Here is a 23,066-nt window from a genome sequence, read left to right as displayed (position 1 = left end):
TCAATCCATTATTGCTGCCATCTCCTGACAGCCCCATCCTCACTGCCACCACCGCAGAACAGAACAGGAGCCTCTTTTGCCTGACAATGACAGTAGCCTCCCCCCGTAGCCACAGTGAAATTGCAAACCAAGCTCTGATCTGGTTCTGCCCCTCGTTGAAGCTGACCACCCGGAGGACCAACTGCCTTCCCAGCCTCGCTTCCCAAGGCTGCAACTGACCCTCAGTCCTCACCATGCTGAGCTTGCCCTCTCTGAACCTGACTTACAGTGTCCTATTCCCTGTTGTTTGCTTCTACTATTGCCTCCACCTGGAATGCCCTCCCACCTCTCTGCCTGTCCAAATTCCCTGCAAGCCTCTTTGAAAATGCTGCTTCCTCTGGGAAATTTTCCCCGAGCTGCCCTGTTGGAAATACCTGTCTTTCCTCTAAACCTTCACTGTGCTTTCAGGCCCAGTTTAGTGTAGCAGTTAGCACAGGCCCTGCATCGGCCTCCCTGGGGGCAGAACCCCAGCTCTGACACTCCCTAGTTCCCAGGACAATTTGCGTAACCTCTTCGAGCCTCAGTTTCTTCACCTATAAAAAATGAAAATAGTTATAGTTCCTGCCTCACGGGGCCCTCGTGAGGAGGAAATGACTAGTCTATGTGCAGTGCTTAGGAAAGTGCCTGCCACAGAGTAAGGGCTGCCACGGTGCTATTATTGCTATTATTGCTATTATTAGTAATATGACCTTCTTTACTGGTCTGCCAGACCCTCAGGGGCAGCAACCAAGGCAGACCCCTTTGGTCTCCCATATTGGAGCTGCTCAGAGACATTTGCTGACTCAACTGAGGTGACATGCCTCCCTGCCCCCCACCACCTCAGGCCCCTGCAGAGCCCTGAAGGAATGAGAGAGGCTGAGAGACACAGGAAATGTCCTCCCCTCCCTGGTGTTAGTGGAACCTGGGGAGCAGGCTGCAGCCCCCAAGCCTCCCACCTTTCCTCTGAGGCCACCATGCAGCTGAACATCCCTGAGCATGGGGCCGATGAAGACAGATCGGAGGGAATTCAGAGGAGCAAAGTCTCTGAGCCCTTGGGAAAGGGCAGGCCCAGCCGAAGAGGCAGATGAAAGCAGTTCCATGTGTGTGGCTTGGCTGAAGGACAGCACTGGGTGTGGCAGGGGACATGATAACTGGAGACAGGGATTCCAGCAGTGCAAACAAGCCAGAGAGGGGGATGGCTCGGAGCTCCGGAGCTCCGTGGCAGAGCCACTCTGCTGAAGCAATGGGCTCTTGAAATGCAAGCTGGGGGCTGCCTGGAGCCCCAGGTGGGCCACAAGCTCCCTCCTCCTACTGGCTTTCAGAGGACCTCCAACACTGGTTCCCAGGGCTGCATGGCTGTGAAGTCCTGGCCCTGGGAGGGAGGCCTGCTCTTTCCCTCATCCACACATAGCTGGCTGAGGCTGACCTGAGGTGGGCTCAGCTGAGGGTCTGAAGTCCGAATCCTTGGCCCTCCCTGCCCGTCTGCATGGCTCCACTCGGGGGGTGGTGTCCGTTACCTGCAAGTGCACGACAGGGTTTGTGGGCTCTGAGCCCTCCCTTTCCCTCCTTTCCCTTCCCCCTCCCCTTGGCTTAAAGCCATTGTTTTCAGACCATCGACCTCTGCCCTCTCCTCCCAGGTACTAAGGGGCATCTCAGGGGCACGGGGAGGCTGGGAGGAAATATTGGAAATGGCCTCTCCATCCTCCCTTCAGATCCGGGCTTCATCGTCCTCGGGCCAAGATAAATAAAGCAAGCAAGGGAGAGGCCTTTGTATGCTCAGTGCTGATTGCTAAGCGGCCTGGTTGTGGCAGTGGTGGGTCGAGCATCAGTCTACCCAAGGCTGCCTGCAACCCGCCTCTCAAGGGAGTGTGGTGGCAGGGCAGCCAGGCCAAGTGCTCAGGAGTCAGTGGTATGAGGAGCAAAGCAGAATGTCCCCTCAGTGCCTCCTCCCCTGTGACAGAGCCTTCTTGGGGTGCTAAGTCTTGTGTGGGAGCTCTGGAGGGAGAGCTAGGGAATCTAGGAAGAGGGAGGAGTCTGGAAAAGGGGGTACTGGCAGGAGGCTGTCCCCAACTAGACCCTCAGCCCCCCGAGCTGCCAGTCGCTGGCCTGCCCAGGGCTCCAGGCCCACTTCCTGTGTTTGGAGAGGTGGGGAATCCGAGAGAACCGAAGGCCTAGAGTCCCTCAAACTGAGGGCTGCCTGGGGGCTTTTGCTGGGCACCTTCCACCCTGACGCTTGAGGACTCTCAGACTACACCCTTGAGGTCATAGCTTAGCAGAAAGAGCACGAGTCTTGGGGGAGACAGAGCTGAGTTCGAATCCAGCCTCTGTGCTGTGTTATTGGAGTCCTGGGTCAGCCCCTTACTTCCTTACTTTACTTTAGAAGTAAAGCTGGACTTTCCCATCACGAAATGGAGAGCAAAATCTCCACCTCACAGGACTGTTGGCAGGAGTCAATGGGATAATGATGTGCAAGGGCCTGGCCCAGGGTAGGTGTGAGCTGCTTTTCTTTCCTTGCGCTGAATGTGGTCCCTGGGCCACCACTTGGAGCATGAAACCGCAATGCTCCAGAGGGAGGAGCTTTTGGCTGGCCGTGACTCCTGGGTTGACTCCAAGGAGTCCCCTTGGCTCCTCTCAACCCAAGGCCATGAGTGACTACGGGGGTACCAAGGGCCTTGCCACCTGGGCCAGGTGGACTTGCCTGACTCTCCAGGCACAGGAGTGTCATCCAAGGAGGTTCTCTCCAAGAAGACCCATAGCCCCTGGGCTGTCGCTCTGTTTACAGGCATTTCGGGCATCTCAGGCTCGTGCATGGCCCTCCCTCGTGCCGGCCCCTCTGCCAGCTCGCTGATTGAGTTTTGGCCTTGCCTGTGGAACTCTTTCTTTGCGTTCCACATCGTCAGGGTCATCCTTTGTCTTTTGGACTATCCCACTACCTCTACCCTCTTCAAACAGAGAGCCCACTCCTGGGCCTGCTTTGTCACCTGCTTCATTTAAGAAGTCACTGGAGCAAGAGCTGGCCTGCAAAGGTCCACCCAGAATGGCAAGGGCCAAAGATAAGAGCCTGGGGGTGAAGACCAGGAGATGGCAACTCACTCCCGTGTGGTTTTCATGAGCCACTTCCTCTTTGAACCTCTATTTTTCCACCTATAAAACAGAGGTCCCAATTCTGGAGCCCCAGCGCTATTGGGAAGTACACAAATGTTAATGGAGGTGGGATCCTCAAAAGAATGTTTTGGTGTGAGGACCTGGAATTTAACCTTTTGTGCTTGACTCAGTTCTATGGTGGTGGAGGGCACACAGAACACGCAAGGACCCCAATCCCAATTATTGTCACTCAGCTGGTTCCATTTGGTTCGATGCCAAGATCACCGAGTCTTTACAGTTCACTGGTTCACCTCAATTCTTTGAGAAGAATTGCTCCACCAGTTCCGAATCATCACTGTTTGGAAATCCTTTGTGTCTAGCCCAAATCCTTCCTGCTGCAGTTCGAACTCAGGTCTACATACTTCAGACACCTCCTAGTCTGCCTTCTCTTTCCTCTCCCCTCAACTCAGAAGGGAGAGTAGGGCTGGGGGCAAAAGGTGGCCTTGTACCTGGCCAGAGGGAACAGACTATGGGGGTGGCATCACTCCTTCAGAAGCCCTTCAGCTGCCCCACATCCTCAGTCTCACCCTTATGTCACCCCGGCCTGTGCCTTCCCAGCTGGAATACTTGTGGTCTCTCACCATGCATTGGAACTAGGGCACCAGCCTTGACTTTAATCTCCCCTGGCAGCTCCATGGCATCAATAAGCCCCAAGTTTAAGGCAGAGGAAAAGTGAAACCCACATTACCCCACCAGGGTCCAGCCCCCACCCAGCAGAGCCAAGACTGTCCTCCAATGGGCGGCAAGACCCCCCCCCAACTGCCCCCTCAAGGAATACAGAGGTGGAGTGGCATGGTGGTGAGTGGCGCTCCTGGCCACACTCTCCTCCCCGAAGGCCTAGGAGCCCCCTCCCAGACCTCAGGCAGGAGGGCTTCCCCAGCATTTGTAATGGGGGCAGTTCCCTCCTGAGTTTGAGGTTAAAGGGGACGCCTTCTCCAGGAATCTGTAGCCAAATTGCTGAGCTGTTCACAGTGACCTGGAGATGATGTTTGGAAATCTGATTTGTGATAACATAATGTTCCTTTTAAGTAACGCTGGCTGGAGAGGGAAGGAGGAAAAAACGACCAAGAAAAACAACCTTATTGAGGTTTAAAAGGGGACGCTGTCGTGGCCGCCTCCTTAATCTCCCAAATCATTTTCCTCTCTTCCCCCTCCTCCTTCTGCCCCAGACCTGCTTTTGTTTATAACAATCTCTTGGAAAGAAGATTGAAAGTGAAATCTGTTTCCTTGCTTAACTATATATATTTAAAGGGGGAAGAAAGCCCTCTCTCCCCACCCCCTGCCTGCCCCTTGCCTGAGCGCTGTGAGTAATTGGAGGGCTGCCTGCTCTGGGCTAGTCGGTCAGCATGGGCTCTCCAGTGCCCACTCATCACCCCATCACAGAAGGATCATTAAGGCAGGAAAACAGACTGAGGGTGAGATGGGAAATCTGGAGGAGGAGTAGCAAGGGCGCTACTTCTTCACTGACCCCAGGTACCATTTATGTAGTAGCTGGTGAGCACAAGTTTGCTATCTCCAGAGGACAATAAATACAGTATGAAGGGACAAAGTCAGACACAAGGCAGGACTTCCACCTTCATTGTTTAACATATAGTGCGCTAAGCAGTGAAAAGAGTTGAGAAATTTTAGCTGCATCCCCTGATGAATGAGTGACCCCACTCCCCACGCCTCTCTGGGCTAGGGCTTACTTTGTGACAGAGGGAGGGTTAAGATGAAACATCTGTGTCACAGCAGGATAGGATGGGGTGGCAGCCAAGGGGACCTCTCATTGAGGAGGAGATGCTTGTGTGGAAAGATAGACCCAGTTTGGGGGAGTGGTGGATATATAGGAAGGGATTGGCACACCTAGTGGAAGCCACAATGGCTATTGTCCCACCAGCACTCTCCCCCCTCCCCAGCCCAAACACACACATGTGCTCACGCCGCTTCCCTTCTCAGCTCTGCTAGGGCATGCGCCTGACATCACAGGTGGCACTTTGTGCACCACCCACTGTCTGGCCCTCACCCTAGTATTCCGTTGCTCCTGGCCCAGCCGGCAGCAAACCAACAGGCCTAGCAAGGCAGGACAGGGCAGGCTGAAGGGAGAGAGAGGTGCCGAAAGCCTGCCATGCAGCCAGCATGGCTGCCTGCCAGTCCAGGATGGATTCCTCCGACCCCGGCTTCTCAAGAACACCCACTTCCCTGGGCCCGGGTGCTGGGACCTCTGCTTGCTGGGGGCTGTGCTTCAAGAGAAGGAACAGAGAGGGCTTTCTGGTGTTCTTTCCAAGGAGCCTTGCTCCCCTCTGCCCCATCCAGGGCATGTTATTGCTATCAGAAATATCAGATGTTTCAACTCAAATTAAAGTCAGGTTAAATGTCTCCACTGCAGAAATTCCACATGGTTCCAGATGGAGTGGAGGGACTCCCACTCAGCCTTCTGCCTTCTCTCCCTCAATCCCCAAGAGTGGAACAAAAGCACCAATTTATAGTATGTTTTCAGACCATTCAATCCAATCCTCTTAGCTTACAGATGGGGAAACTGAGGCCTAGAGTGAGGAATGGGCTCGCCCATGCTGACTCAGCAAGTTAGTGGCAGAGCTAGGACTAGGATCCAGATATCTTACTTTCCATCCTACAGTGCCTTTTCACAGCACATATTTGCAACCCTGTCAGATCTACAACTTCCCTTAACCTTGAAAACTTCAAAATTGCCACCAGAGATGTCCTAGCATCTCTGATGCTGGAAAAGAAGCAGGAGACAGCTTCTCATAATTCCTGGCCTGCAAAAGTCACTTAATATTGCTTAATACAAAGGCCATATAATCATGTGCTAGTCCCTCCCCTTCTCTAAGTCTCAGTTTTCTTATCTGTAAAGTGAAAAATGCAGGAGATCATTGTTTTCATTTGCTCAGCATCCATTCCTTGTCTTCTAATAACAGTGTGCCAAATTTTCTTGGGAAACCGCCCCTCCCACACTGTGAGTCCATGTGAGTCAGCTTTAGGGGTTGACAGATGACCCAGACCTAGCCAATCAGAGCATTCCATCACACTGGACAGAGTGATTGGTTTATGCAGGGTCATGTGACCCTGGCTGGGCCAATGCAAATCTTCCCTGAAACTTTTGACAAAAGTATAAGGAAAGAGACATTGGGGATTGATCAGCCAGAAGGCATAAGCCTAGAGTTTCAGAAGCTCTGTCAGAAGAGTCTGCCTGAGAATGATGCCTTCAGAGAGAAATGGGCATCTGAGAGATGGATAGACCTCATTTGAGCTTGGGATCTAGCATTACCTGACCAGATCACCCTTGTACTTTTCATTTATGTGAATTAACAAGATCCCCTTTTGGCTTAGACCAATTTGAGCTGTATTCCTGCCATTTGCAATCAAAAAGGGCCTCACTAATATAAGAGGCATTGGAGATATCCTATATTACCAAGTGGTAGAGTTGGAAGAAACCTTAGGTGATTTCTTGATAGAGACTTAGGAAAATGTGATGAATGAATAAACGAGTCTGGGATAATCATGCCCTTCAAGGGCTGGTATAAAACCTCAGCCATTTTGCCAGTTGCGTTCCTTCAGTCCCTTGCTCGGGGTAGACAGAGTATAGGCTTTGGAGTCAGACAGACCTGGCTTTGAACATTGGTTTCTCCATTTCACATCTATATCATCTGGGGCATATTTGCCATCTAAGCCTCAAATTTAACCCAACCAGGTGTCAAAGAGCTGACAAGTCTAATCTGAGGAGCGTGGGATAAGGCACCATGACAAGACGAGACTAGGAATGCTGGGACAGCAGACATTTGCAGGACCATTTGCTAAGGGCAAAGGGAAGGACAAACATTCTTTATAGGCAGTTGGGGTAGGGCTAGGCAGGGATACCTCTTGGGGTCATGATGCACAATTCTAGGGGGTACCATCGACATAGTCTAAGACGAGAAGGGAGCACCCCAGACCTGTGTAGTCTGTAACCTCTACAAACTTGCATGGTAGACCTAGGGCTGGGCTGTGACACAGTGAAATTGAAACTCATGTCTTCTTCACTGAAGGAGTACTCACTTTTGCTCTTTATATCTTTAAAGAAGTGAAACAGCAAGAATAATATACCATGAATCTATTTTCGGAAATAGAGTGCAATTAGTGTTCTATTGTGGCCAAGGGACCAAATACCAAAATATTGCCCCAGACCAAAGCCAGCTCTCCCCACAAGGTTCCCAGGAGAGATATATCCACATAGAACAACGGCAAATGAGAGCAAAGTAACACTTCATTGTTAGCTGGGCTTTAGGCCTCAAACCTCGGTGTGAGCTCTGGTACCACAGGCAGGATTGTGCGGCCCAGCCTAGAGTCCTGAGAGATCTCTTTCTACCACAAGGCCAAACTCGAATCTCAGGACTTGGCCCACTCTTATTGGCTTCATGGAAGAAAGAGACAAATAAGAGTAATGGTTGATTAAAAGCTATCTCTAAGCTAGCATATGGCTCGAGCCACATGGATGAAAGGGAAAAAGAAGCGTAATCCACACCCTTATCCTGATATGTAACGTATAGTGACTTGACCCGCCACTGATTGATTGGTGGCCCAATCAGTGTCCCGATAATTGACCAGTCTTCATGGTGGGAGAAAGTGATGGCAGAAGGGCAGTTTTCCCAGCCCTGGACAACAGATATTAGTGAGACCTAGGTTAAGAAACAGGTATGGGGAGAGTAAAATGGTGGACTGAGTATACCTGATAGACTCCTTATCATATCCCAATCTCTAGAAATGATAGATACAAGATATTTTAAAAAATTCATTACCATTCTGGAATATACTTGGTGACCAATACAAAGAGACCATGAAGAGTGTGCAACAAAGGCATTTTCAGAAGTTCAAGCACTCAAAAATTTTATCAGTCACAAATCTTGTCTGAAATAACCGATAGTAGATATGTTACACTAAAGAACACAATGAATTCGAGCACAAGAAGAGGGACATAAGAAGCAATGAGCAAAGAAATTAATAATGTACCTTAGAAGCTTATAAATAAATTGTATAGTTTTTAAACCATTTACAAGACACATATGTAAAAGAAAATAACATTAAAAGGTTGAAAATAAAAGGATTGAAAAGCATACTCAAGCGCCAATAAAAAATACAGGTGTAGCAATATTAATGTTAGAAAAAACAGAATTCAAAGAAAAAAGCATTTAAAAATTAAAGGATATTTCATTAACAATAGGTACACGTCACCACAAAGATATAACTATAAACCTTTACGACATAGATTCAAAATAGAGATCAGCAAATCCAGGGCCAACCTGGTGGTTTAGTGGTTAAGTTTGCATGCTCCACTGGTTGGCAGGTTGGATCCCGGGCGCAGACATACACATGGCTCATCAAGCCATGCTGTGGCAGTGTCCCACATAAAAAATAGAGGAAGATTGGCACAGATGTTAGCTCAGGTCCCATCTTCCTCACCAAAAGAAGTAAAATAAAATAAAATAGAGATCAGCAAATCCACAATTGTAGTATAAAAAACATACCTTCTGCAGAAATTGTCACATCAGGTGCTAACTAATATACTACTAACATACTAACTAAACAAAGACGTACAGGATTTAAAGAATAATTAGCAAACTTGAACATATGTCTGTACTAACAAACAGAAAATGAACACACTTTTCAAATGCACATTGAATACTTACAAAAATGGGTGATGTATTAAGGGACAAGGGAAATCTCAACAAATTCCAAATAATAAAAATCATATAGGATTACACATTAGCCACAGGCACAATAAAATTACATTTAACAACAAAATAATGGTTTGAAATCTATGCCACTGGAAATAAGAGGGGAAAAACAAACTTCTAATCTAGGTAAGGACGAAATAAGATTGGAAATTACAAACCAATGCAAGATGAAAAACAATAAGACCTCTATATATCAAAACCAGTGGGGTATAGCCAGAGTAGTACTCAGAGGAAAGTGCGGGGCCTTAAATGCATTTATCAAAACCCAAGAAATGTTGAAGACAAATAAATTAAGCTTTTAAGAGCTAGGGAAAAACACAAATAAGCTAAAGGAAAGTAGAAGAAAGGAATTAATAAAGATCAAAGCAGAAATCAATGAAAGAAAATCTGAAAATTAGTTGAACAGTAAATGAAAAACTGCTTCTTTGAAATGATCAATGAGATAGACAAATGTTCTTTCTGATAAAGAGAAGACATAAACAATAATAGGAATGAACTTCAGCTCCAAAGAAGATTGTTTTATTTTATAAATACATTTGAAAACCTAGATGAAATTACTTGCTAGGAAATTACCAAAATTGTCTAAATAGTATAAAACTGGTTAGAACAATGACTATAGAAGAAATTGGAAGGGTAGTCAAAGATCTACCTGTAAAAGTTGGGGCAGACAGCTTCTAAAATGGTCCACAACAACCCCTACCTCCTTGTAGTCATGCCTTTGCTTAATCTCCTCTCCTTGAGTGTGGGTTGGACCTTGTGACTTGCTTCTAGTGAACAGAATGTGGCAGTTACCAAAAGATTAGGTTACTTCTGTCTTGCTGGCACTCTCTGGTTCTTCCTCGCTGGCTTTGATAAAGCAAGTTGTTATGGCATGAGCTACCCTATGGAGAGGATCACACGGCAAGGAACCGAGGGAGTCCTCTGGCAACATCCAGCAAGGAACCAAAGTGTTTAATCCAACATCTCACAAGGAATTGAATTCTGCCAAGAACCACATGAGTGAGCTTGGAATTGTATCCTCCCCCAGTCGAGCTTTGAGATGATTGCAGCCCCAGTCAACACCTTGACTGCAGGTTGAGAGAGACCCCAAGCCAGAAGTATCCAGTTAAGTCATGTCTGATTTCTTTTTTTTTTCAAGTTTCAGAGTTTTTAAAATCTGTTATTATTATTTTTTATTGAGGTCACATTGGTTTATAACATTATATAAATTTCAGATCTATAGAAACTGTGAGATAATAGATGTCTTTTAAGCCACTTTTAAGCCAATAAATGTTGTTTTAAGCCACTAAGTTTTGGGGTAATTTGTTATATAGCAACTAATACAAATATAGACAACAGGCTCAGATGACTTTCTTTATTATATAAACTGCTTCTGAGCAGAAAAAAAAGATGGACAGTTATCCAACTCACTCTAGGACATTAGCATAACACTGATACTGAATGTGGACGAAAACAGAATACATGAAGAATATTACAAGCTAATCACACCAATAAAAAAGCCATAAATAGACATTTAGCAAACAAAATCTAACAGCACGTTAAATAAATCATAACCATGTAGAATTTACATCCAAGAAAGCAATAATTTTTAAAAGTGTTTAATACTTATTATGTACTAGGATCTGTTCTAGGGTCTTTATATGAGATATACATATATAATGTATATATTCTATAAAATAGCCTCATGAGATTGCTTCTATTGTTTAGAAGACTGAGGAGGGTAGACGTTATGTAAATCCACAGCTAGAAAGTGGAGGAAGAGCGGGGATTTGAACCCACCTCACTATCCCGATCAACATCAGAAAAATTTACCAATCAATTCACTATATTGTCATACTAAAAGACAATCTACCATGATTTTAATAGATGCTTTTAAAAAAGTTATAAAATTGAATACCCATTCCTCATTAAAACAAAACAAAACTCCAAGAAAACTGGAAGAAATCAGAAATTTATAGCAAACATCACACATAGTGATTAGTTATTAGAAGTCTTTCTTACCAAAGTCAAGAACAAGACGAGGGTGCCCACCATCACCATTCTTTTTCAACATTGTACTGAAGATCCTTGCCAATATAATACAGTAAGAGATATTAGTATAAATATTGAAAAGTAAGATATAAATCACCATTATTTGCAGATGATGTTATTGTTTACCTAGAAAAATCTAAGAGAAATAACTAAAAATTATTAGAACAAGTAAAATTTCAGCTTTACCAAACAGATAAAACATCAAGATTGAAAATCAACAGACAATCCTCAAATATTTGGAGATTAAACAACACGCTTCTAAGTCACGCATATGCGTCAAAGAAGAGGCCGCCAGGGAAATTTAAAAATTTTTTGAACTGAGTCAAAATGAAAATACAACTTATCAAAATCTATGGGATACAGTAAAATCAGTGGTTAGAGGGAAATGTATAGCATTGAATGCGTATATTAGAAAGGAAGAAAGATCTATAATCTAAGCTTCTACCTTAAAACACTAGAAAAAAAAAGACAGCAGTTTAGGCTTAAAGAGAGCAGAAGAAAAGAAATAATAAAAATTAGAGCAGAAATCAATGAAATTGAGAAAAGGAAAGCAATAGAGAAAATTGACAAAACCGAAACTGGCTCTGAAAATATCGATAAAATTGCTAAATCTTTAGCCAGGCTAATATGAAAAAGGAGAGATGACGCAAAATTACAAATATCAAAAATAAAAGAGGGGCCATCACTACTGATCTCATGGACATTAAAAGTATAATAAAGAAATACTATGACCAACTCTATTCCACAAATTCGATAACTGGGATGAAATGGGCCAATTCCTGGGAAAACACAAACTACCAAAACTTACACAAGGAGAAATACTTAATTTGAATAGTCCTATATCTATTAAAGAAATTGAATCAGTAATTAATAACCTTCCAAAATAGAAAGCATCAGCCCAAATGATTTCACTGGTGAATTCTACCAAATATTTCAGGATGAAATTATACTAATTCTCTACCATTTCTTCCATAAAATAGAAGCAGAGGGTACATTCTATGCTTATTCTATGAGGCCAGCATTTGCCTAAGACCAAAACAAAATAAAGACATTACAAGAAAGGGAAACTACAGACCACTATCTCTCACGAACACAGATGCAAAGATCCTAACTAGCAAACTGAATCCAATCATATATAAAAGGAATTATACACATGACCAAATGGGATTTATTCCAGGTATGCAAGCCTGGTTCAGAATTCAAAAATCAATGTAATCCACCACATCAACAAACTAAAGAAGAAAATGTGGGGCTGGCCCCGGGGTCGAGTGGTTAAGTTTGCACGCTCTGCTGCAGGTGGCCCAGTGTTTGGTTGGTTTGAATCCTGGGCGCGGACATGGCGCTGCTCATCAAACCACGCTGAGGCAGCATCCCACATGCCACAACTAGAAGGACCCACAACAAAGAATATACAACTATGTACTGGGGTGCTTTGGGGAGAAAAAGTAAAAAATAAAATCTTTAAAAAAAAAAAAATCAGTGGTTGCCAGGGGCTCAAAAGGAGAGAGTAGAATTGAATAGGTGAAAAACAGGAGATTTTTAGGGTGGTGGAAATACCTGTATGATACTTAATGGTGAAACATAACTCTGAAATTTCCCAAAACTCATAGAGCTTTACAGCACCTTAATTAAGGTTCCCCTTAAGAGGGAACCTTAATGTATGCAAATTTAAAAAATCATTTAGGAGATTGGGGATCCCAGGATGGAATGCAGAATATGACAAAAGAATCTAACTGTATTGCAAATGTATGAAATGATCTCACTGAAGAACAGTGAGAGGAAAAGGTACTGACCACAGTAACTTTGGAATTCAGCATAGTCTGTAAGACTAAAGGTAAAAGAAACTGTACATAAGCACTACACTCTAGTTGCTAAAGTTGTTTCCCACAGGGGTATAGGTTAACAATTCTGATACCACTGTACGTGTATGTTGGAATTGAACGATTAAGTGAATGGGTGGCAGATAATGGGAATCTGATTGCTCACTGTTGGAATGAGAGTTTATAGATAAGCAAGTGAAGGAGGCTAGAATCATCCATGTGGTAATGTATTCGAGTTGAAGACACCAGTGTGAACTCATGTTGCACTTGATATATAGATCTAGATGGTTACTTACAGAAATATTTATAGACGTGTATACACATGGGTTAGTATACACACAGGTATTTCTTTGTTCTGTCAACTGAGAGGGCCTGGAAGTAGTGACACCTCAATAGCAATGAGCACATCCAGTGCCAAGATCTTGGTTTCTAATGCCATCCTCCAATAAAAGGATCCAGGGGTCCTTGAAGAAATGACTGATTTTAGGGCTAGGGCAGGAATTATACAAGATAAGCCTGGAGCATGTTGTAGTGTTCAGACACTAAGGAAGTGCTCAAGAAAACCCTCAAAAAACAAAGAACCAAACCAAGCATTGTTGCGGGGGGGGTGTCAAAGGAGCACAGGAGCCAACTGAAAGAGTGCCGGATGGCCAAAGCATAAATTTGAGCAACAAAATAAAGTAGTATTGGATTATGACTCAAAGTATAAAATAAATATCCAGGAGTCTATACTGATAGAAGTAATGACTGAATAAATTAATAAATGGAGACGAGGCAAATCTCCTGTGTACAGGAATTCCAAATATTTTATGTAAATACTCTGCCCTCAAGGAAGTGGAGCATAACTCCCCACTCTTTAAGTATGGACTGCCCGCAGTCATTCCTCCCAAAGGGAACAGCATGGTAAGGGTGAGAAGTAACTTTACAGTGGAGAAGCCTGACAAACACACCTCAGCCAGATGATCACAGTTCACATCTACAGTCATAAGTCTTGCTGATTGTTCCTTTCATATATTGGATGAAATGGCATTTTACCTCTGTGGGCTTCCTCCTCAAAACCCATAAGCCCAGTCTCAGTTAGGAGAAAAACATTAAATTTCAACTGAGGGACATTCCATAAAATATCTGACTAGTACTCCTCAAAACTGTCCAGCTCATCAAAAACAAGGAAAGTCTGAGAAATTGTCACAGTCAAGAGAGCCCAGGGAGACATGACAACTAAATGCAGTATGGTATCCTGGATGGGGTCTTGGGACAGGAAAAGGACATTAAGGAAAAGCTAAGGAATTTTGAATAAACTATGGACTTTAGTTAATAATAACATATTAATATTGGTTCATTAATTGTAACAAATGTACCATAGTCAGGTAAGTTATTAAAAATAGGGGAAACTGGGTGTGAGGCATATGGGAACTCTCTATACTATCTTTGGAATTTTTCTGTAAATCTAAAACTGTTCTAAAATGAAGTTTATTTAAAAAGAAAACAATAGAAACTGGCACAGACCAATTAGAAATAACATAGATAAATGAATTCCTTTCACAAAGGCAACAAAACAATAAAATATCTAAGGAAAAACCAAACAAGAATTGTGCCAGACGTATAAAAAGAAGATAGCAAAATTTTACCGAAGAACATTTAAAGAGATCTAAATAAATGGAGAAGCATACATGTTCCTGGGTAGGAAAACCCAGTATTGTAAAGATATCAATTCTTCCTAAGCTAATCCATAAATTTAATTCAACCACAGTCAAATTCCCAGCAGGAGTTGGTACAGAACTTGACAAACTGATTAGAAAATTCATGTGTGAGAGAAAACGGGCAAGAATAGCTAAGACAATTTTAAAGGGAAGAACAATGAAAGGGGGGAACTTGCTTTACCAAATATCAAAATATTTCATTGATTTTTCAGAATGAAAAGTGTGTGCAAGAGCTCTTATTCAAAATAAATAACAATGGGTGTGGCATAAACTCAGACCAATCAGAATGGACAAGCGCCTTGAATAGCCAATTTGGCCTGAGGCAGGATCGCTGGCCTAATAATCAGACTAGTGTAGGGATAGAGATCGAGAACAAAGCAACTGAATAGAGCCCAGAAACACATCCACGGGTATGTGGTAATCTGGTATTTAAGGAAGCTGGCCTTTCAGATCAGTAGGGAAAGAATGATCTATTCAATAACTGGTACTGAGGCAACCGGCTATCCTTTCAGGAAAAAAAATAATCTTTTCTTCACACTACTTAAAAATTAGATTACCGACAAATCACAAGCATAAAATGTAAAATATAAAGCTATTATAAAAATATTGAAAAGTATGGTTATAATATTGATGTAGGGAGAATCTTCTTTTAAAGAAAACACGAATAGCAAAAGCTCTAAATGAAAAGATTCATACATTTGCTGGCATCAAAATTCTTAAATGTCTGTCTGACAATAGGCACCATAAACAAAGTTAAAACACAAGTGACAGATTGGGAGAAATGATTGGCAACTTTTCTCCACGGGAGTTTTCCTTCTGTTTCTCTGTCACTCTTCTTTTTCCCCCCTTTTCTTTTTTTTTTGCTTTAGCACATCTGTGGTTGCTACTCCTGGTGTCTGAAAGGCCACATCTGTCCCCAAATCCTCATGAGGCCTGAATGACTCAAATTTTACCTCCTCAGGGAGGCCTGCTCAGGCTGACCGGTCCACAAAAGCACACCCCACCTTTCACAAGCCATCTTGTCACCCTCTTCCCTTTTTCTCGGAGCACTCATTCTTACCAGAAAGCAGTGTGTCTGTGTCTCCACTTGTTCTCTGGCCCCGCTAGGATGTGTGTTCTGTGAGAGCAAGGACTTGGCCTGTCTTGTTGCCTGCAGCATCTCCAGTACCTAGCACAGTGCCTGGAAAACAGTAGGTACTCAATACGTATTTGATGAATGAATTAATGTCTGCATCTATAATTTATAAAGAACTCCTAGAAATAAATGTTTAAAAAGGCAAAACATCCCAAAGGAAAACAGGGAAAGGATATGATCAGGGTATTTACAGAGGAAAAACTACAAATACGGCCATTAACCATGTTAAAAGAGATTCAGCCTCACAAGTAGGAAAATAAGATATAAAAAGCATTTTATCAGTGTACGTAGTTTGGAAAGTTTGTGACAAAAACCAGAAGGTCCCTGCCCTAGTACTTTCTACACCCAATTCCCACTCCCTATAGCTGAAAAATATTTTCCTGACATTTTTCTCCAGATTTCTGAATTGTCCTGATATGTCTTGGTTGTACAGGTATTACAGATATTATCTATTGACTTCTCATTCTAGAAGATGAAGCTTTCACTCTCTTCTCATCCACTTGGCTATGTACAAACACTTCCCTTTTTCCAATTGTCCTGATATAGCTACAGCAACATTCAGTGCTGACATTAATATAACCATGAGCCCCGAGGTATCCTGTGATTTCCTGCCCTTTCTTGAATACTTTTCTGCTCCCCAGAATTATAATTGTCTCAATTTCTGTGTGTGTTTGATTGGTTTTCTGTGTACCTATAACTAATTCATTGGCAAACTGTCTGCCAGAAAAACAAATCTCATTTCAATCTGTGCAAACATCTTTTCCTTGGAAGCCCCTCTCCTGGAGCCCTCCATGATCCGCTCAGCGGGCCTGCTCGGGCGCTGGGATTGCTGCTTGGCCGCCTGTTGTCCAGGAACTTGCCTTTCACCACCATCCTGCAGATTACCCCCCACCTTCCTCTTACGTTGGCTTCCCTGTTTCCCGGGTCCCAGATCTGCCTTGGTTTCCTCTTCCTTGTATCGGATCAGACCCTCCAGGGTCTTCCTGAGAAGGGGTGCACGCGAAGTGGATGTTTTGACAACTTGTTAGTCTGAACGTGTCTTTGTTTTATCCTCACACTTGATTGATAGTTCGAGTATAAAATTCTAAGTTGGGAATCATTTTCCCTAAAAAATGTGAAGACATTAATCCATTATCTTCCAGCTTCCAGTGCGTAGTTGAGGAGTTTGATACTGTTCTGATTGTGGAGACTGCTTGCACCTATTTTTTTCTTCCTGGAGCCTTTTAGGATCTCTCTGCCAAGTGTACTAACATGTCACTAAGCTATGCCTTGCTATCGGTCTTTTTGCCTCTATTGTGCTGGATACTTGATGCGCCCTCTCAATTCAGAAATGTATGTCCTTCCATTCTGAGAAATGCAATTGAACTATTTCATTAATAGTTTCTTCTCTCTTGTCTCGGTTCTTTCTTCCTGGCAGTCTTTTTACTCCATTGGGCCTCTTGGAGCACTCTAATGTTTTCTGTTTTCCATTCCTTCGGCCTTTTGTCTACCTGCTGTCAACTTTATCTTCCTAACCATTTATTTAATGTTTCATTTATGTTCCATATTGGTAATTTATGAGCTTTTTTCGTTGACTGCTTCCTGCTTTTGTTTCATGGATTCTGGTCGATTCTGGTATTGCCAAAATATTTGCTACCCCTGTCTATCAGGCCTGTTCATGCAGTAGAATTATACTTCCTGCACTGTTGACATCAGATTTGGACATGTTACTTATTTTGGTCAATGCAATGTGAGTGGAAGGGACATGTCTCCCTTTTGAGCAGAAGCTTTGCGAGTCACGGTGTGATTCCGTCATCTGGCTCTGCTGTGAGCCTGATGGCACCCCAGATAGCAGCTGTTCCTTCAGCTCGGATCCTAGAGTGAAGACAATATAGAGCAGAACTTTACTTGACATGCAGATAATATATGACATGAGAAAAAAGAGCACACTTTTTGTTACAAGAGACTGAGATGTTGTGATCGCTTGTGTTTCAGTTTTCTTCTGCTGCCTGAATAGTGTCTATTTCCTCTGAATTTCTTTTCCTGTTTGTTTTGGTCTCTGTCTTCCATATTCAAGGATTTCCTCAAATGTCTGGTGATCCTTTGGCTGTCAGCTCATTTTTAAGAGTGAGGAACTAAAAAGCTTCTTGGAATTTTGCGTGCAGAGTGTAGGGTTTTTCAACTGGTCACAATAAAGTTCTCTGGGCTTTTTGGGGAACGTCTCCATATCAGATTCCCCAGAAAGGAAGCCTCCAATCTCCTGCAGAGGAAAGGAGATGATATGGCTGCCAGTGTTCTTGGAGCTGAGTGAGGGGAGAGGATGCAGGGGGCCGCACTCTTCAGTAGGTAGATTCTCATCTTCTTCTCTTCTCCCAGTGATGCAGCCCTGTCTTCAGCTGAGGCTGCTGACTCAGCATCCAGCCTCTCTGGGGAGTAAACCTCTGGTGTTCTGCCAATATAGAAGGAGGGATTTGGAAAGCTAATTTTTCTTATATAGACTTTCAATCAATCCACTTGTTTTCAGCCCAAATATACCGCCACTTCCAGAGGTATCTGGTAAATCTCATTCCTGAACATTCCTGGAGTTTTATAGAATAAATCAGTCTGCTTCTGGGCTTCCCAACTGCCAGCTTGGGTTTCCCCTTTCTCTGATCCTCTTCCATCTGCTTGCCAGCTTCCAATATTTTGTTGCAGTTGTCTGTCTCCTCTGCTGTTCTCTTAGTCCTTTAACTTAATGTCTTTTCAAAATCCCTTTATAGTCATTTCAGTGGGACTTCGGGAGGGAATAGCGCTAAATGTACTTGTTTAATCTTCCATGTTTAACTAGAAGTCTTGAATGACCAATGACCAGGAAAATGCAAAATAAAAAAATAGTGAGATTGGCAATATGCTTGATAAGTCTTTGTAAGACCTGCCTCAGCTCATGTTAATAATGACTTATTGCATACTCATAGATGACATAGAAGGAAAATAGTGTACCATGGTCTGATGGAGACAGCCAATCTGCCCTTCTCTCGAGTTAGAGTGAAAGCAAAGTTTCTGTAGCAGACTTCAGAGATGAGGGCAATGGTTCTGCGGAGAATCAAGTTGTTGCTAAGAAAGGAGTTTAGCAATAGTTTCAAGATCAAGGGGAGCTTCCACTGAATGGAGTGTGTGTTTCAAAGGAACAGAGGGCTGGTGGAGAGTCTGGAAAAGAATCAGCAGGAGGAAGGACAAAGAGGTTGGGAAGGCATATTGCTGAATGGGGATAAGGCTCCTGGGAGAGGTAGAATTATGCCAGGAGGGCAGGGATGGGGAGGATGGAGGACAGAGAGGCAGGGTGAAAATTTTTCTTCCGGTTTCCAGAACTGGGGTGCGCCCACACTTTGGATTCTGTCTCTAATTCCTGTCCCCCAGTCAGGACCACTGACTCTAGCCATTTCCGTAGACTTGCTTCTCTACTCCCAAGATGGGAGTGATCCTGCTCAAGTGGGAAAGCGAGGCAGACACTTCTCTTTTTCCCGTGACCAAACAATGAGATGGCCAACATTCACCCTCACGCTCAATCAGCCAAGCTGAGAGAGGAAGGGTCTACCTGCGCCTGCGCGCATGCTCTGAGGCCCAGGATCACTCTCGAGGGGTCTGGCTGAGTAGGCAGATTAGATGTGCCCAAGGATCCCCACCCGTCTCCTCCTCCCATCATCCAGCTAAATTCCTTGCTACCTCCTCTAGGCTTCCACAGTACTCTTTGTTTACTCGTTCATTCATTCATTCATTCAGTGCCAAGTAAGCACCAGACACCGTACTACAGCAGTGAACCAAACAGACAAAAGGCCCTGCCTTTGTGGAGCTGACAATCTTAGCCTAGGCTGGAGGGGCAGGTGGGGCCCTGGGAGCAGGTTGGGGCTAAGAAGGATATTTCTCTATTGGGGTATATTGTACGTCTTATTCTCACTAACGAGGAAAGGTTGCCACAGCTCATCTGGATTTGGTGGGGAACCTGCCAATTACTCTTCACAACCTCCGCTGCCGTTCTGGTATGAGCCACCCTCACTTCTCTCCTGGATTACTGTCATAGCAAGGTCGTAACTGGTCTCCCTGCTTCCTTCCTTGACCCTTCCTCCTTCAGCCTATTTGCATGACAACAGCCAAAGCGATCCTGTTAAAATGTTTGTCACTACTCTGTTCAAAACTCTGAACTGGTTCCCATTTCACTCAGAGTGAAACCCAAAGCTTTAGCATGGCTGACGTGGTGCTGCCTGCTTTAATACTCGTTTCCTCTCTGAATTCATCTCCTCCTCCTCGTCTCCCCTTAGCTAATCCTGCTTGGCCTTTTTTCTATATTTCAACAGACCAAACACCCTCCAGCCCCAGGGCTGTTGCACTTGCTGTTCCCTTTGCCTGGGATACTTTTCCTCAAATTATCCACATGGCTTGGTCCTTCACCTTCTTGAGGTGTTTACTTAAATGTCACTTTTTCAGAGATGCCTTCCGTGACCACTCTATTTTAAATTGCACCACCTCATCCTCACATTCACTCTTCTCATTTGTTGTTTTATTTTTCTTCGGAGCACTTGTCACCATCCAATAGGCTCTCTATATTATCTTGTTTATTGCCTGTCTGCCTTCACTGAAACGTAAGCTCCCTGAGAGCAAGAGGTTTTATCTATTTTGTTCACTGATGTGTTCTTGTCATTTAGTCCAGGCACACAGTAGTAGGTGCTTGATAAATATTTGTCAAATGAATGGATGACTCAATTAACTAACATAGAAGGTGACGTTGGCCACTGGTTTTGAAACTTTGTCCCAGCAGCAGATGGCAGGTTTGTCTGATTCCGCCAGGCCCTTTTGCTGCCCCTCTACCCCATTTCTTGGCAGGGAGAAGAGGGAGGGGGTGGAACACGGGGTCTGCTCCTGAGTGGGGAGATCGCGCACGCCCAGGGAACTCCCCATCAGAAGGCCCAGAGGACTCATGCAGACAACCGCTTTCCAGCTGGAGTGTTCCGAATCTTTGAGGTTGTTTTTTCAAAATGGAAATTGTTTTATCACTTGTTTTCATTTAATTATAAAAGCAATAAATGTTCATAGTCAAATTTCAGGTACTCCATAAATATGAATGAGTTCCCCTTCCCAACCCGGACCCTCCAACACCTCCTCTCCCAAACCCTGCCTACCTGCAGTGTGGCAAACTGCTTTGATTCCCTTAACAACTGTATCGGGAATCTCTTTCCATATCAATACCTAAAGAGTGACATCATTGTTTTTCATGGCTGCTGTGTATGAATATGCCATAATTCATTTAAGCAAGCCCCTGTTTTTCACTATAATGAACAGCCTGGAAATGAACATCCTGGTACATACATCTTTGCTCCCTTGACCCATTATTTCCTTAGGATGAATTCCCAGAAGTGGAATCGCTGGGTCACAAGGGCTCCCCCATGGAAGGTTCCTGATAGTATTGTCCAAATGTGGGAGGACTTCAATTCTAAAGGGAATGGAGTGACCCTCTGCTCTGTATTTTCCCCACACAATTCCCTCGCCTCTCCCATACGCCGTCCTTTAAAGGAGCCCACGGACGACAGTGGCAAATACTGATACAACACTTCTTATGGATAGGTTAATGTGTACCATATGCTGTTCTGGACACTTCACACATGTTAACTCCTTTAATCCTCACAACAATCTTAGGAGGTATGTACTATTATTAGCTCCACTTTACAGATGAGGAAACTGAGGCTAAGAGAGGTAAAGAAACTTGCCCAAGGTCATACAGCTGGCAGGGAACAACAGGTGGGAGATTCAAACCCAGAAGTCACACACCAGAGCCAAGACTCTTAACCTCTCACTTTACTATATGGCCTCCAAAGCCAGGGCTTTGGAGTATGATGGACCTGGGTTCAAATAGGCCTCTGCCACTTCCTAGCTGCTGTGATGTTAGGCGAATGACTTCACCTCTCTGCCTCAGCTCCCTCCATGCAAACCAAGCCTGACCGCTCTGACCTCTCCAGGTTTGCAGGAGGCATCAATTGGTAATGTGTAGCAAGAGGCACTGCCGTGCCGAGTCAGTGCTTCAGAAAAGTGAGTTCCTGGCCTTCCTCACTCCCTGACCTCTAACACCTCCTCTCCCGGACCCCATGACTGGAAATCCCGTGGGAAAGAAAATGCAAGCTTGACTCTTCCCCAGAGGTTTCCGAGCCTTGTGTTCCTGGCTCTTTCTCACGCCATCTCCCCCACAGGCCAGAGCCCAGGAAGCATGGATTGCAGAAACTCTGCCCCCGACACACAACTAGATAACCCCATGGTGGCAGACAGCAGGGCAGGCCAGCTCTCACTCCTTCCCAGCCCTCTGTGCTGGAGGTGGGGCCGGGAGGATGGTTGGCTTCCCTCTCCCTGCTCCCACCTTCCCTGCTCCCTAGTCCATGGGCCCAGCTTGCCTCAGATTCCGGGCCTCTGAAATCATTGCTCCAGCCCACCGGACTGGGCCCCCGGCCAGCTCCTCCAGCCCCAGGCTCGCCGGCAGAGTCTTCGCCTTTGCTCCCTGAAGACTAATCACTGTCCTGTCAGCTTGGCCCTCTTTCCCTGTATTATTGTACAGAAATAGCCCTGGGCCCAGCTCCCCCTCCCTCCCCGGCCCGCCCTGGCCCAAGTTTCTCCACTGCCGGACTCATCGCATTTCCTCCTCCTCCCTCTTTTCTTCTCTCTCTGCTCCTATGTGGCTGGGATTTGACCTCTACCTCCTGGAGTCAGGCACAAACTAGATCTAGTCTACAAGGTAGAGAAGCAGCCTCCCGGCACTGCTCTCTGCACTCCTCCCTCCCCCAGGGCCCGGCCAGGACAGGGGGATTTAAGGGAATGCCAGTGGTGGGTAGGACGTTTCTCTGGCTCCTAAGCACTGAGTCTTGCACTTGAGTGTAGGACACCCCTTGCTCCTTTTTCCTTGTAATGCAGTGCCTTACCCACTTGACAGAGAGAAGAGGAGAGGAACTAAGTCTTTCCTCTGCACAACAGGCTGTCTGGAGGGTTGTGGCCACAGTCAGGGGGACCTGCAGGACGCTGAGGGATCTCCTGGTCCCACAGGAGGTCCGGCAGGGAGGACACAGCAACAGGCAAGGAATTCAGGGGTAGGTGATGCCAGGCAGTCCAGTGGGCAGGTCAGGGGGTGGCAGCAGGACCCAAGTCAGGGCTGGGAGGCTGGACTCTAGACCTTGAGGGGACCAGCAAGGGCAAGGTAAAGCTCAGTCCTCAGAGCTTCAGGGGACTGGACAGGTCACCAAGGCACTAGACAGGGCACCCAGGGACCAGAGTAGGGCGGGCAAGGCTGGGACTGGGGCACCGTTACCAATCAGAGCCCAGAAGCAGGAGAGGAGATCAGGGCCAGATCCTAGCTCCACTCTTGCCAGCCCCACCTCCCCAAGTGCAGCCAACCTGTGGCTGTGTGTGAAGCAGCTCCCACAGTCAGCTCCAGTCGAGTCTCAACAATGTGGAGCTGAGGCAGCGATTGTTCCTGGGGAACAGGGAAGAGGTACTTTCGTCTACAACTTTGCTGGAG

At 45.0% G+C, this 23,066-nt stretch overlaps 1 long non-coding RNA gene across 1 annotated transcript in view; it reads right to left on the bottom strand.

The window, feature by feature from the left end:
- Positions 1-22,108, bottom strand: part of LOC139042679 (uncharacterized) — a 76,823-nt gene extending 54,715 nt beyond the window's left edge. The window contains exons 1-2 of the long non-coding RNA XR_011499682.1: positions 21,952-22,108; positions 15,485-15,604 (exon numbers count right to left, since the gene is read on the bottom strand). This is a non-coding gene — a long non-coding RNA (uncharacterized lncRNA). The remainder of the gene's footprint in view (positions 1-15,484; positions 15,605-21,951) is intronic.
- Positions 22,109-23,066: the final 958 nt, after the last annotated feature.

Source organism: Equus asinus, chromosome X (assembly GCF_041296235.1).
Source record: "Equus asinus isolate D_3611 breed Donkey chromosome X, EquAss-T2T_v2, whole genome shotgun sequence".
Lineage (NCBI taxonomy): Eukaryota > Metazoa > Chordata > Mammalia > Perissodactyla > Equidae > Equus > Equus asinus.
This window is presented reverse-complemented; position numbering and strand designations above follow the sequence as displayed.